The 15,154-nt window shown below is 39.8% G+C and overlaps 1 protein-coding gene across 5 annotated transcripts in view; it reads left to right on the top strand.

Moving 5' to 3' along the window:
- The window catches only part of NME7 (NME/NM23 family member 7), a 238,215-nt gene that overhangs the window by 66,411 nt on the left and 156,650 nt on the right, over positions 1-15,154 (top strand). The window lies entirely within an intron of this gene.

Below are 15,154 nucleotides of genomic sequence, written 5' to 3' on the forward strand. Positions count from 1 at the left end.
CATTCCTGCCTCCTTTATCAAAGATAAGGTGACCATATGTGTGTGGGTTTATCTCTGGGCTTTCTATCCTGTTCCATTGATCTGTCTTTCTGTTTTTATGCCACTACCATACCGTCTTGATTACTGTAGGTTTGTAGTATAGTCTGAAGTCAGGGAGCCTGATTCCTCCAGCTCCGTTTTTCATTCTCAAGATTGCTTTGGCTATCCGGGGTCTTTTGTGTTTCCATACAAATTGTGAAATTCTTTGTTCTAGTTCTGTGAAAAATGCCAGTGGTAGTTTGATAGAGATTGCATTGAATCTGTAGATTGCTTTGGGTAGTATAGTCATTTTCACAATGTTGATTCTTCCAATCCAAAAACATGGTATATCTCTCCATCTATTTGTATATCTTTAATTTCTTTCATCAGTGTCTTATAATTTTATGCATACAGGTCTTTTGTCTCCTTATGTAGGTTTATTCCTAGATATTTTATTCTTTTTGTTGCAATGGTAAATGGGAGTGTTTTCTTGAGTTCACTTTCAGATTTTTCATCATTAGTGTATAGGAATGCCAGAGATTTCTGTGCATTAATTTTGTATCCTGCTACTTTACCAAATTCATTGATTAGCTCTAGTAGTTTTCTGGTAGCATCTTTAGGATTCTCTATGTATAGTATCATGTCATCTGCAAACAGTGACAGCTTTACTTCTTTTTTTCCGATTTGGATTCCTTTTATTTCCTTTTCTTCTCTGATTGCTGTGGCTAAAACTTCCAAAACTATGTTGAATAAGAGTGGTGAGAGTGGGCAACCTTGTCTTGTTCCTGATCTTAGTGGAAATGCTTTCAGTTTTTCACCATTGAGGATGATTTTGGCTATGGGCTTGTCATATATGGCCTTTATTATGTTGAGGAAGGTTCCCTCTATGCCTACTTTCTGGAGAGTTTTTATCATAAATGGGTGTTGAATTTTGTCGAAAGCTTTCTCTGCATCTACTGAGATGACCATATGGTTTTTCCCCTTCAATTTGTTAATAATGGTGTATCACATTGATTGATTTGTGTATATTGAAGAATCCTTGCATTCCTGGAATAAACCCCAATTGATCATGGTGTATGATCCTTTTAATGTGCTGTTGGATTATGTTTGCTAGTATTTTGGGGAGAATTTTTGCATCTATGTTCATCAGTGATACTGGCCTGTAGTTTTATTTGTTTGTGACATCCTTGTCTGTTTCTGTATCAGGGTGATGGTGGCCTCATAGAATGAGTTTGGGAGTGTTCCTCCCTCTGCTATATTTTGGAAGAGTTTGAGAAGGTTAGGTGTTAGCTCTTCTCTAAATGTTTGAAAGAATTCGCCTGTGAAGCCATCTGGTCCTGGGCTTTTGTTTGTTGGAAGATTTTTAATCACAGTTTCAATTTCAGTGCTTGTGATTGGTCTGTTCATATTTTCTGTTTCTTCCTGATTCAGTCTTGGCACGTTGTGCATTTCTAAGAAGTTGTCCATTTCTTCCAGGTTGTCCATTTTATTGGCATAGATTTGCTTGTAGTAATCTCTCATGATCTTTTGTATTTCTGCAGTGTCAGTTATTACTTCTCCTTTTTCATTTCTAATTTTATTGATTTGAGTCTTCTCCCTTTTTTTCTTGATGGGTCTGGCTAATGGTTTATCAATTTTGTTTATCTTCTCAAAGAACCAGCTTTTAGTTTTATTGATCTTTGCTATCATTTCCTTCATTTTCATTTATTTCTGATCTGATCTTTGTGATTTCTTTCCTTCTTCTAACTTTGGGGGTTTTTTGTTCTTGTTTCTCTATTGCTTTAGGTGCAAGGTTAGGTTGTATATTCGAGATGTTTAATGTTTCTTAAGGTAGGATTGTATTGCTATAAACTTCCCTCTTAGAACTGCTTTTGCTGCATCCCATAGGTTTTGGGTTGTCGTGTCTCCATTGTCATTTGTTTCTAGGTATTTTTTGATTTCCTCTTTGATTTATTCAGTGATCACTTAGTTATTAAGTAGTGTATTGTTTAGCCTCCATGTGTTTGTATTTTTTGCAGAAGTTTTCCTGTAATTGATATCTAGTCTCATAGCATTTTGGTCGGAAAAGGTACTTGATACAATTTCAATTTTATTAAATCTACCTAGGCTTGATTTGTGACCCAAGATATGATCTATCCTGGAGAATTTTCCATGAGCACTAGAGAAAAATGTGTATTCTGTTGTTTTTGGATGGAATGTCCTATAAGTATCAATTAAGTCCATGTTGTTTAATGTATCATTTAAAGCTTGTGTTTCCTTATTTATTTTCATTTTGGATGATCTTTCCATTGGTGAAAGTGGGGTGTTAATGTCCCCTACTATGAATGTGTTACTGTTGATTTCCCCTTTTATGTCTGTTAGTATTTGCCTTATGTATTGAGGTGCTCCTATGTTGGGTGCATAAATATTTACAATTGTTATATCTTCTTCTTGGATCGATCCCTTGATCATTATGTAGTGTCCTTCTTTGTCTCTTCTAATAGTCTGTGTTTTAAAGTCTATTTTGTCTGATATGAGAATTGCTACTCCAGCTTTCTTTTGGTTTTCATTCACATGGAATATCTTTTTCCATCCCCTCACTTTCAGTCTGTATGTGTCTCTAGGTCTGAAGTGGGTCTCATGTAGACAGCATATATATGGGTCTTGTTTTTGTATCCATTCAGCCAGTCTGTGTCTTTTGGTGGGAACATTTAATCCATTTACATTTAAGGTAATTATCGATATGTATGTTCCTATTCCCACTTTAATTGTTTTGGGTTTTTTATTATAGATCTTTTCCTTCTCTTGTGTTTCTTGCCTAGAGAAGATTCTTTAGCATTTGTTGTAAAACTGGTTTGGTGGTGCTGTACTCTTTCAGCTTTTGTTTGTCTGTAAAGGTTTTAATTTCTCCATCAAATCTGAATGAGATCCTTGCTGGGTAGAGTAATCTTGGTTGTACGTTTTCCCCTTTCATCACTTTAAATATGTCCTGCCACTCCCTTCTGGCTTGCAGAGTTTCTGCTGAAAGATCAGCTTTTAACCTTATGCACATTCCCTTGTATGTTATTTGTTGCTTTTCCCTTGCTGCTTTTAATATTTTTTCTTTGTATTTAATTTTTGATAGTTTGGTTAGTATGTGTCTTGGCAAGTTTCTCCTTGGATTTATCCTGTCTGGGACTCTCTGTGCTTCCTGGACTTGATTGATGGCTTCCTTTCCCATTTTAGGGACGTTTTTTACTATAATCTCTTCAAATATTTTCTCAGACCCTTTCTGTTTTTCTTCTTCTTCTGGGACCCCTATAATTTTAATGTTGGTGTATTTAATGTTGTCTCAGAGGTCTCTGAGACTGTCCTCAATTCATTTCATTCTTTTTTCTTTATTCTGCTCTGCAGTAGTTATTTCCACTACTTTATCTTCCAGGTTACTTATCCGTTCTTCTGCCTCAGTTATTCTGCTATTGATCCCTTCTAGAGTATTTTTAATTTCATTTATTGTTTTCTTCATCGTTGCTTGTTTCATCTTCAGTTGTTTCAGTTCCTTGTTAAATGTTTCTTGCATTTTGTCTATTCTATTTCCAAGATTTTGGATCATCTTCACTATCATTATTCTGAATTCTTTTTCAGGTAGACTGCCTATTTCCTCTTCATTTGTTAGGTCTGGTGGGTTTTTATCTTGCTCCTTCATCTGCTATGTGTTTTTCTGTCTTCTCATTTTGCTTATCTTACTGTGTTTGGGGTCTCCTGTTTGCAGGCTGCATGTTCGTAGTTCCCGTTGTTTTTGGTGTCTGTCCCCAGTGGCTAAGGTTGGTTCAGTGGGTTGTGCAGGCTTCCTGGTGGAGGGGTCTAGTGCCTGTGTTCTGGTGGATGAGGCTGGATCTTGCCTTTCTGCTGGGCAGGTCCACGTCTGGTGATGTGTTATGGGGTGTCTGTGGACTTACTGTGATTTTAGGCAGCCTCTCTGCTAATGGGTGGGGTTGTGTTCCTGTCTTGCTAGTTGTTTGGCATAGGGTGTCCAGCACTGTAGTTTGCTGGTCGTTGAGTGAAGCTGGGTGTTGGTGTTGAGATGGAGGTCTCTGGGACATTTTCACCACTTGATATTACATGGAGCTGGGAGGTCTCTTGTGGACCAGTGTCTTGAAGTTGGCTCTCCCACCTCAGAGGCACAGCACTGACTCCTGGCTGCAGCACCAAGAGCCTTTCATCCACATGGCTCAGAATAAAAGGGAGAAAAAGTAGAAAGAAAGAAAGAGGATAAAGGAAAATAAAATAACATAAGGTAAAATAAAATAAAGTTATTAAAATAAAACAATAATTATTAAGAAAAAATTTTTTTAAAAAGTAAGAAAAAAAAATACGGACGGATTGAACCCTAGGACAAATGGTGGAAGCAAAGCTATACAGACAAAATCTCACACAGAAGCATACACATACACCCTCACAGAAAGAGGAAAAGGGGAAAAAATCATAAATCTTGCTCTCAAAGTCCACCTCCTCAATTTGTGATGATTCGTTTTCTATTCAGGTATTCCACAGATGCAGGGTACATCAAGTTGATTGTGGAGATTTAATCTGCTGCTTCTGAGTCTGCTGGGAGAGATTTCCTTTTCTCTTCTTTGTTCGCACAGCTCCCGGGTTCAGCTTTGGATTTGGACCTGCCTCTGCGTGTAGGTCACCGGAGGGCATCTGCTTAGGACGGGGTTAAAGGAGCCGCTGATTCGGGGACTCTGGTTCAGTCAGGCCGGGGGGAGGGAGGGGTATGGAGTGCGGGGCGAGCCTGCGGTGGCAGAGGCCAGCATGACGTTGCACCAGCCTGAGGTCCCACGTGCGTTCTCCCGGGGAAGTTGTCCCTGGATCCCAGGACCCTGGCAGTGGCTGGCTGCACAGGCTCCCCGTAAGGGAGGTGGGGATAGTGACCTGTGCTCGCACACAGGCTTCTTGGTGGCGGCAGCAGCAGCCTTAGCGTCTCACGCCCGTCTCTGGAGTCCGCGCTTTTAGCCGTGGCTCGTGTCTGTCTCTGGAGCTTCTTTAAGCGGCGCCCTTAATCCCCTCTCCTCCTGCACCAGGAAACAAAGAGGGAAGAAAAAGTCTCTTGCCTCTTCGGCAGGTGCAGACTTTTTCCGGGACTCCCTCCCGGCTAGCCCTGGTGCAGTAACCCCTTCAGGCTGTGTTCACGCCAGCAGTCCTCTTCCTGCGCTCCAACTGAAGCCGAGCCTCAGCTCCCAGCCCCGCCCACCCCGGCGGGTGAGCAGACAAGCCTCTCGGGCTGGTGAGTGCTGGTTGGCACCGATCCTTTGTGCGGAAATCTCTCCGCTTTGCCCTCTGCACCCCTGTTGCTGCGCTCTCCTCCGCGGCTCTGAAGCTGCCCCCCTCTGCCACCCGCAGTCTCTGCCCGCTAAGGGGCTTCTAGTGTGTGGACACATTTCCTCCTTCACGGCTCCCTCCCACTGGTGCAGGTCCCGTCCCGATTCTTTTGTCTCTGTTTATTCTTTTTTCTTTTGCCCTACCCAGGTACATGGGGGAGTTTCTTGCCTTTTGGGAGGTCTGAGGTCTTCTACCAGCGTTCAGTAGGTGTGTTGTAGGAGTTGTTCCACGTGTAGATGTATTTCTGATGTATCTGTGGGGAGGAAAGTGATCTCTGCGTCTTACTCTTCTGCCATTTTCCCCCTCCGGCCCTTATGTCTTATTAACTGGCATTTTTTCCCTTCACCTATCCTTTGGTAGTGTTGGTGTTGTACAGGCTTTGTTCCCTTGTCTACTACTATTATTGCTCTCAGTCTCCTGGTCTGTAATATGAGGTAATAGTTGTAAGTACATCATAGTGATCTTCTAAGGATTAAGTGAAATTATTTAAGTGCTTGGCATAGTGCCTGGAATATGGTATTTAATAGATGTTATATATTGATATTATTGTTTCATTTTCATGGTGCTTCCCAAATCTATATGTTATACTGCATATATCAATATATAAAAATCATTAGTATTCTTGATATATGTGAAATAACCAATTAGAAAATAAAATTTTAAAAGATTCCCATTTTTTTCTACTTTTTATTGGAGTATAGTTGCTGTAAAATGTTGTGTTCGTTTCTACTGTAAAGCAAAGTGAATCAGCTATATGTATACATATATCCCCTATGTTTTGGATTTCCTTCCCACTTAGGTCACCACAGAGCATTGAGTAGAGTTCCCTGTGCTATACTAGGTTCTCATTAATTATCTATTTTATACAGAGTTAAAAGATTTCCATTCAATGGTGAAAAACTATATGACACCTAAGATGAACCTAACAAAAGATGTGGGAGATCTTTTTCAAGAAAACTATAAATTTTATTTTAGGCAGTAAGAAAAGAAATAAATGAACATATATACATGTTCATGTATGGGAAGATTCAGTATCATAAAGATGTCAGTTCTTTCCAAGTTGATCTATAAGTTCAGTGCAATTCCAGTCAAAATCCTAGCAAAGTTTTTCATTGAAACTTAAAAAAATAAACTCAAGTGAAAGAACCAAAACAGGTCCTGAACCAAGATGGTGGAGTAGGACGTGCTCTCACTCCATCTTGTGAGAACACCAGAATCACAACTAGCTGCTGGACAATCATTGAGAACTGGAACTCACCAAAAAAGATACCCCACATCCAAAGACAAAGGAGAAGCCACAGTGAGACAGTAGGAGAGGCGCAATCACAGTAAAATCAAATCCAATAACTGCTGCGTGGGTGACTCACAGACTAGAGAACACTTATACCACAGAAGTCCACCCACTGGAGTGAAGGTTCTGAGCCCCATGTCAGACTTCCCAACCTGGGGCTCTGGCAATGGGATGAGGAATTCCTAGAGAATCAGACTTTGAAGGTTAGTGGGATTTGATGGCAGGACTTTGACAGGACTGGGGGAAACAGAGACTCCACTCTTGGAGGGCATACACACAGTAGTGAGCATGTCGGGACCCAGGGGAAGGAGCAGTGACCCCAGGGGAGACTGAACCAGACCTACCTGCTAGTGTTGGAGGGTCTCCTGCAGAGGCGGGAGGGGGGGTGCTGTGGCTCACCATGGGGACAAGGACACTGGCAGCAGAAGTTCTGAGAAGTACTCCTTGGCATGAGCCCTCCCAGAGTCTGCCATTACCCCCACCGAAGAGCCCAGGTAGGCTCCAGTGTTGGGTTGCCTCAGGCCAAACAACCAACAGGGAGGGAACCCAGCCCCACCCATCAGCAGTTAAGCGGATTAAAGTTTTACTGAGCTCTGCCCACCAGAAAAACAGTCAGCTTTACCCACCACCAGTCCCTCCCATCAGGTAACTTGCACAAGCCTGGTATATCTCTCCATCTGTTGATATCATCTTTGATTTCTTTCATGAGTGTCTTATAGTTTTCTGCATACAGGTCTTTTGTCTCCTTAGGTAGGTTTATTCCTCGGTATTTTATTCTTTTTGTTGCAATGGTAAATGGGAGTGTTTCCTTAATTTCTCTTTTAGATTTTTAGATTTTTCATCATTAGTGTATAGGAATTCAAGACATTTATGTGCATTAATTTTGTATCCTGCTACTTTACCAAATTCATTGATTAGCTCTAGAAGTTTTCTGGTGGCATCTTTAGGATTCTCTGTGTATAGTATCATGTCATTTGCAAACAGTGACAGCTTTACTTCTTTTTTTCCAATTTAGATTACTTTAACTTATTTTTCTTCTCTGATTGCTGTGGCTAAAACTTCCAAAACTATGTGGAATAATAGTGGTGAGAGTGGGCAACCTTGTCTTGTTCCTGATCTTAGTGGAAATGCTTTCAGTTTTTCACAATTGAGAACAATGTGGGCTGTGTGTTTGTTATCTATGGCCTTTATTATGTTGAGGTAGGTTCCCTCTATGCCTCCTTTCTGGAGGGCTTTTATCATAAATGGGTGTTGAACTTGGTTGGAAGCTTTATCTGCATCTCTTGAGATGATCATATTTTTTTTCTCTTTCAATTTGTTAGTATGATTTATCACATCGATTGATTTGCGTATGCTGAAGAACCCTTGCATCCTGGGATAAACCCCAGTTGATCATGGTGTATGATCCTTTTAATGTGCTGTTGGATTCTGTTTGCTAGTATTTTGGGGAGAATTTTTGCATCTATGTTCATCAGTGATATTGGCCTGTAGTTTTCTTTGTTTGAGACATTTTGTCTGGTTTTGGTATCAGGGAGATGGTGGCCTCGTAGAATGAGGTTGGGAGTGTTCCTCCCTCTGCTATATTTTGCAAGAGTTTGAGAAGGATAGGTTTTAGTTCTTCTCTAAATATTTGATAGAATTCGCCTGTGAAGCCATCTGGTCCTGGGCTTTAGTTTGTTGGAAGATTTTTAATCACAGTCTCAATTTCAGTGCTTGTGATTGTTTTGTTTGTATTTTCTATTTCTTTCTGGGTCAGTCTCAGAAGGTTGTGCTTTTCTAAGAATTCTATTTCTTCCAGGTTTTCCATTTTATTGGCATAGATTTGCTTGTAGTAATCTCTCATGATCCTTTGTATTTCTGCAGTGTCAGTTGTTACTTCTCCTTTTTCATTTCTAATTCTATTGATTTGTTTCTTCTCCCTTTTTTTCTTGATGAGTCTGGCTAATGGTTTATCAATTCTGTTTATCTTCTCAAAGAACCAGCTTTTAGTTTTATTGATCTTTGCTATTGTTTCCTTCATTTCTTTTTCATTTATTTTTGATGTGACCTTTATGATTTCTTTCCTTCTGTTGTCTTTGGGTTTTTCTTGTTCTTCTTTCTCTAATTGCTTTAGGTGTAAAGTGAGGTTGTTTATTTGAGATGTTTCTTGTTTCTTGAGGTAGGATTATATTGTTATAAACTTCCGTCTTAGAACTGCTTTTGCTGCATCCCATAGGTTTTGGGTCATTGTGTTTTCATTGTCATTTGTTTCTAGGTTGTTTTTTTTTTTTTTTTTTTTTTTTTTTTTTTTTTTTTGTGGTACACGAGCCTCTCACCTTTGTGGCCTCTCCCATTGCGGAGCGCACGCTCAGCAGCCATGGCTCACGGGCCTAGCCGCTCTGCGGCATGTGGGATCTTCCCGGACCGGGGCACGAACCCGTGTCCCCTGCGTCGGCAGGTGGACTCTCAACCACTGCACCACCAGGGAAGCCCTCTAGGTATTTTTTGATTTCCTCTTTGATTTCTTCAGTGATCTCTTGGTTATTAAGTAGTGTGTTGTTTAACTTCCATGTGTTTGTATTTTTTACAGATGTTTTCCTGTAATTGATATCTAGTCTCATAGCATTGTGATCAGAAAAGATACTTGATACAATTTCAATTTTCTTAAATTTACCAAGGCTTGATTTGGGACCCAAGATGTGATCTGTCCTGGAGAATGTTCCATGAGCACTTGAGAAGAAAGTGTATTCTGTTGTTTTTGGATGGAATGTCCTATCAGTATCAATTAAGTCCATCTTGTTTAATGTGTCATTTAATGCTTGTGTTTCCATATTTATTTTCATTTTGGATGATCTGTCCATTGATGAAAGTGGAGTGTTAAAGTCCCCTAGTATGATTGTGTTACTGTCGATTTCCCCTTTTATGGCTGTTAGCATTTGCCTTACGTATTGAGGTGCTCCTATGTTGGGTGCATAAATATTTACAATTGTTACATCTTCTTCTTGGATTGATCCCTTGATCATTATGTAGTTTGCTTCTTTTTCTCTTGTAATAGTCTTAGTCTTCATTTTAAAGTGTATTTTGTCTGATATGAGAATTGCTACTCCAGCTTTCTTTTGATTTCCATTTCCATGGAATATCTTTTTCCATCCCCTCCCTTTCAGTCTGTATGTGTCCCTAGGTCTGAAGTGGGTCTCTTGTAGACAACATATATATGGGTCTTGTTTTTGTACCCATTCAGCCAGTCTTTGTCTTTTGGGAGCATTTAGTCCATTTACATTTAAGGTAGTTATTGATATGTATATTCCTATTACCATTTTCTTAATTGTTTGGGGTTTGTTATTGTAGGTCTTCTCCTTCTCTTGTGTTTCCTGCGTAGGGAGGTTCCTTTAGCATTTGTTGTAAAGCTGGTTTGTTGGTGCTGAATTCTCTTAGCTTTTGCTTGTCTCTAAAGGTTTTTATTTCGCCGTCAAATCTGGATGAGATCCTTGCTGGGTAGAGCAATCTTGGTTGTAGGTTTTTCCATTTCATCACTTTAAATATGTCCTGCCCCTCCATTCTGGCTTGCAGAGTTTCTGCTGAAAGATCAGCTGTTAACCTTATGGGGATTCCCTTGTATGTTATTTGTTGTTTTTCCCTTGCTGCTGTTAATATTTTTTCTTTGTACGTAATTTTTGATAGTTTGATTAATATGTGTCTTGGCGTGTTTATCCTTGAATTAATCCTGTTGGGACTCTCTGCGCTTCCTGAACTTGATTAACCATTTCCTTTCCCATATTAGGGAAGTTTTCAACTGTAATCTCTTCAAATATTGTCCCAGTCCCTTTCTTTTTCTCTTCTTCTTCTGGGCCTCCTATAATTCGAGTGTTGGTGTGTTTAATGTTGTCCCAGAGGTCTCTAAGACTGTGCTCAATTCTTTTCATTCTTTTTTCTTTATTCTGCTCTGTGGTAGTTATTTCTCGTATTTTATCTTTTAGGTCACTTATCCGTTCTTCCGCCTCAGTTATTCTGCTATTGCTTCCTTCTACAGAATTTTTAATTTCATTTATTGTGTTGTTCATCATTGTTTGTTTGCTCTTTAGTTCTTCTAGGTCCTTGTTAAACGTTTATTGTATTTTCCCCATTCTATTTCCAAGTTTTGGATCATCTTTTTTTATCATTAGTCTGAATTCTTTTTCTGGTAGACTGCCTATTTCCTATTTGTTTGGTCTGCTGGGTTTTTACTTTGCTCCTTCATCTGCTGTGTGTTTCTGTGTCTTCTCATTTTGCTTATCCTACTGTGTTTGGGGGTCTCCTTTCTCAGGCTGCAGGTTTGTAGTTCTTGTTGTTTTGGGTGTCTTTCCCCATTGGCTAGGGTTAGTTTAGTGGGTTGTGTAGGTTTCCTGGTGGAGGGGACTAGTGCCTGTGTTCCGGTGTATGAGGCTGGATTTTGTCTCTCTAGTAGGCAGGACCACATCCGGTGGTGTGTTTTCGGGTGTCTGTGACCTTATTATGATTTTAGCCAGCCTCTCTGCTAATGGGTTGTGTTCTCTGTTATGTTCCTGTCTTGCTAGTTGTTTGGCATAGGGTATCCAGCCCTGTAGCTTGCTGGTCGTTGAGTTGTGCTGGGTCTTAGCGTTGAGATGGAGGTCTCTGGGAGAGCTTTTGCCATTTGATATTATGTGGAGCCGGCAGGTCTCTGGTGGATCAATGTCCTGAACTCGGCTTTCCCACCTCAGAGGCACAGGCCTGACACCTGGCTGGATAATTAAGACCCTGTCAGCCACATGGCTCAGAAGAAAAGGGAGAAAAACAGAAAGAAAGAAAGAAAAATAATAATAAAATAAAAGTTATTAAAATAAGAAATAATTATGAAAAATAAAAAAATAAAAATAATTAGTAAGAATTTTAAAAATTAAGTAATTTAAAAAGAAAGCAAAAAGGGCTTCCCTGGTGGCGCAGTGGTTGAGAGTCCATCTGCCGATGCAGGGGACATGGGTTCGTGCCCCGAGCCGGGAAGATCCCACTTGCCGCGGAGCGCCTGGGCCCGTGAACCATGGCTGCTGAGCCTGCGCGTCTGGGGCCTGTGCTCCGCAATGGGAGAGGCCACAGCAGTGAGAGGCCTGCGTACCGCAAAGAAAAAAAAAAAAGAAAGCAAAAAATAAAAAGAGCAGAGCACCCAAAGCAAAAAAGAGATCCACCAATGATAACAAGCACTAAAAACTATACTAAAAAAAAGGACAGACAGAACCCTAGGACAAATGGTAAATGCAAAACTATACAGACATAATCACACAAAGAAGCATATACATGTACACTCACAAAAAGAGAAAAAGGAAAAATGTATATACATCTATATATTAAAAAAAAAACACAGAAAGAGAGCAACTAGATCAATAAACAAATCTACCAATGGTAATAAACTGTAAATACTAAACTAAGATAAGCAGAAAATCAGAAACAAATTAGATGCAGAAAGCAAACCCCATGTTCCACATGTAGATGTATTTCTAATGTATTTGTGCGTAGGACGGTTATCTCCACGTCTTACTCCTCCGCCATCTTGAAGGTCTCCCCTCTAGCATAGCTTTTTATGTCTGAAAGAAAGGTGATAGAAAAAGTTCAGGACTTTGGAGTCAGTATGACCTGGATTTGAATCATCACTTTGCCACTTGCTAACTTGCAAGGGCTTGTTTCTTAATCTTTCGGAGTGTCTGTGTCCATATAAATTCTACATATGTTAAATAAAATGTTTCTGAATTTCAGTCATTCCAAACTATTTATTGAGAAGCTACTGTGAAAAACGCAAAGTCTTGACACATGGAGCTTATAGCTTTTCTGATGGGGGACATGTCAGATAGTAAATAAATAGACCTATAACTCTGATGTCTATTAGTAATTGCTCTGAAGAAAATACAGCAGGGGAAGGATATAGAAAAAGACCAGGATTGTGTGTGGAGTAGAGGTGTTGAATGTTATTAAATATAGCATATAGAAAGTCCTTATAATATCTGGTTTGAGGAGCGATCAGAAGGAAGTGAGGGAGAAATCCAAGCAAATGTCTAGGGGAAAGAGTGTTCCAGCAAGTAAGGGAACAATACATGCAAAAACTCTGAGGTGAGAGCATATTTGCTATGTTCAAGGAACAGTGAGGAGGTGAGGCCAGTGATGCTGGGGCAGAGATGTGATTCATGGAAATAGCTGGAGATTAGGTCAGATATAGCCAGGGCCCAGGTCACATAAGGCCTTTTAGGATATCTAGGACTTTGAAATTCATTCTGAATGAGATAGGAGGCCGTAGAGGGTTCTGTGCAGAGGAGTGACATGATCTGTTTTTATTAGTTTCATTCTGACTGCTGTGTTAATAATAGACCAGGCAGGGTAGGGGTACTTGTGGGAAAAGTTGGACTGGGAGATCAGTTAGGAGGTTAGTGCAGGTATTAAAGGGAGAGATGGTGGTGGCATGTCACATGGACCAAAGTGACAGATGTGGAGGTAGGTGGTTGGATTCTCGTTATATTTTAAAGAATTTCCTGATAGATTGGACAGGTAGAGAGGAATCAAGAACCACTGTGCTCTTTGTTTTTGTTATTTATTTTTGGCTTGTGCAATTGAAGGGTAAGGAAAAGGGTGGGAGTGAACAGATTTATGTGAGACAGTGGAAATTCGAAGTCTGTTTTGGATGTTTTAAATATGAAATGTCTGTAAGTGGTAGATATGGATGTGGAGTTTAGGGAGGAGGTTGGGCTGGAGGTTAAAATGTAGGAGACATCAGGATACAGGTAGCATTTAAAGCCATGGGACTTGAGGGCCTCAACAAGAGAGTGACAATAGGTAGAATAGTGACAATAGATAGTACTAGACCCCTCTCTAGTACTTAGGGGTCTCCAAAGGGGAGAAAGTCATCAAAGGAGACTGAAAAGGAGCAGTGGGAAGAAAACCAGGTGATGAAAGCATTCCAGGACGTAGGAATCAATTGTGTCAAATGCTGTTGGGTCAGGTAAGGTGAGGTCTGAGAATTATCCAGGGTACTTGGCAACGTGGAGGTGATTAGAGATTTTCATGAATAGCCTTTGTGGAATGAAAGCCTAATTAGTTGTAAGTTTAAGAGGAAATGGAAGAGAAGAAGTAAAGACAGAATAAAGACATCTCTTTTGAGGAGTTTTGTTGCAAAGGAAGCAGAGAAAGGGGAACTGTAGACGGGACACGCCCTTTCCAGTTTGCAACCCTCTACCCTGCCTTCTTGTCACACCAGGTTTACTTCATTCACTCATTGATTACCTACCAGGACCCTGTAGGTATCTGAGTTTTCACCTGTACCTTACACGTTCTCCGAGAACATGTAATCAAAGCATCTGGTACAGGACTACAAGCGGTAGTTGCTGTTACTGATCAAGAAGAGTAATAAGCAAAGGCAGCAATACGATAGAAAGATACTTGTCTAAGGAATGGAACATTTTAATTCTAAAGTGTCATTAACCCCAGAATCACTCAAGTATATACACTACTATCTGAACCTTTCCTCATCTTCCCGGGATCTTTTTTTTTTTTTTTTAATGAACACCAGTGTGGCACACTAACACATCCTACGATCTTTCAATTTTTAAATTCAGTGAAAAGTGAGTATTTACTTTGAGCTATTTGTTTTAGACGCTAAAGGACCTACACGGCTATGCAAGTTAGTTCTTTTCTTCAAATTTATAATTCATGGGGGGCAATTACCAAAATAACCACAACTTTGGAGGAGTACAGTGTACTGATTGGGGGTGCATCAAAAGGGGCTCCTGGGGGAGATAATATTTAAAGTGACCCTTTACACGTTGGTATGGTTCTTTGGAACAGAGGGCTTTGTAGGGAATAGAAATAATACTAGTAAAAGCTTAGAAGCAGGAAAGCATATGTCTAAATAGTTTACTGATTAGTGTGGCCATCTTTGTGGCTAGTTCAAATTGCTGGGTGGTTATTTTAATGAACTATGTGCAAAGCAAATAGCACAGCCTGAATCTGGTTATAAAATAAGGTTCATGTGATTTGACTTTAGCACTATATGTAGTTAATTAGTTTTAACTGTAGCTCTGATTCTTGAATACTAATCTGTTTCTATAAAGATTTCCTAATTTTTAATTGAATTTTACATATTTTAATGAAAAGTTTAAAATTGGACCTGTGTCTCATAAACTGATGCTTTGGGTAAAATAAGAACTTTGTATTGATTACTTCCAATATTCAAAATATGTTAAGACATTCTCAGCTTTAATCCTGAGACAGAATGATACATATTGTCATTGCTTTAATACTTCTTTATATGTTCTTTTAAGACTTAAAACAAGGTTCAGTTAGTCTTTGTAAAAAGCATTTTTAGAAAATTTGAAGAAAAGAATTTATGTTGTGAAACTTTAAAAGTAATTGCATAGTTCTTTTCCTCTCACGTAAATATTCTAGGAGTTTGAGAAGAGATTGTAATGGAGCAGGACCCTCTGGGGCCTTCCTGAGGCAGACACTTCCCCCATATCCTCTGCTTTAACTCCTCTCTGAAGTACCTGGATA

Source organism: Tursiops truncatus, chromosome 1, assembly GCF_011762595.2.
Source record: "Tursiops truncatus isolate mTurTru1 chromosome 1, mTurTru1.mat.Y, whole genome shotgun sequence".
In the NCBI taxonomy this organism is placed as follows: domain Eukaryota; kingdom Metazoa; phylum Chordata; class Mammalia; order Artiodactyla; family Delphinidae; genus Tursiops; species Tursiops truncatus.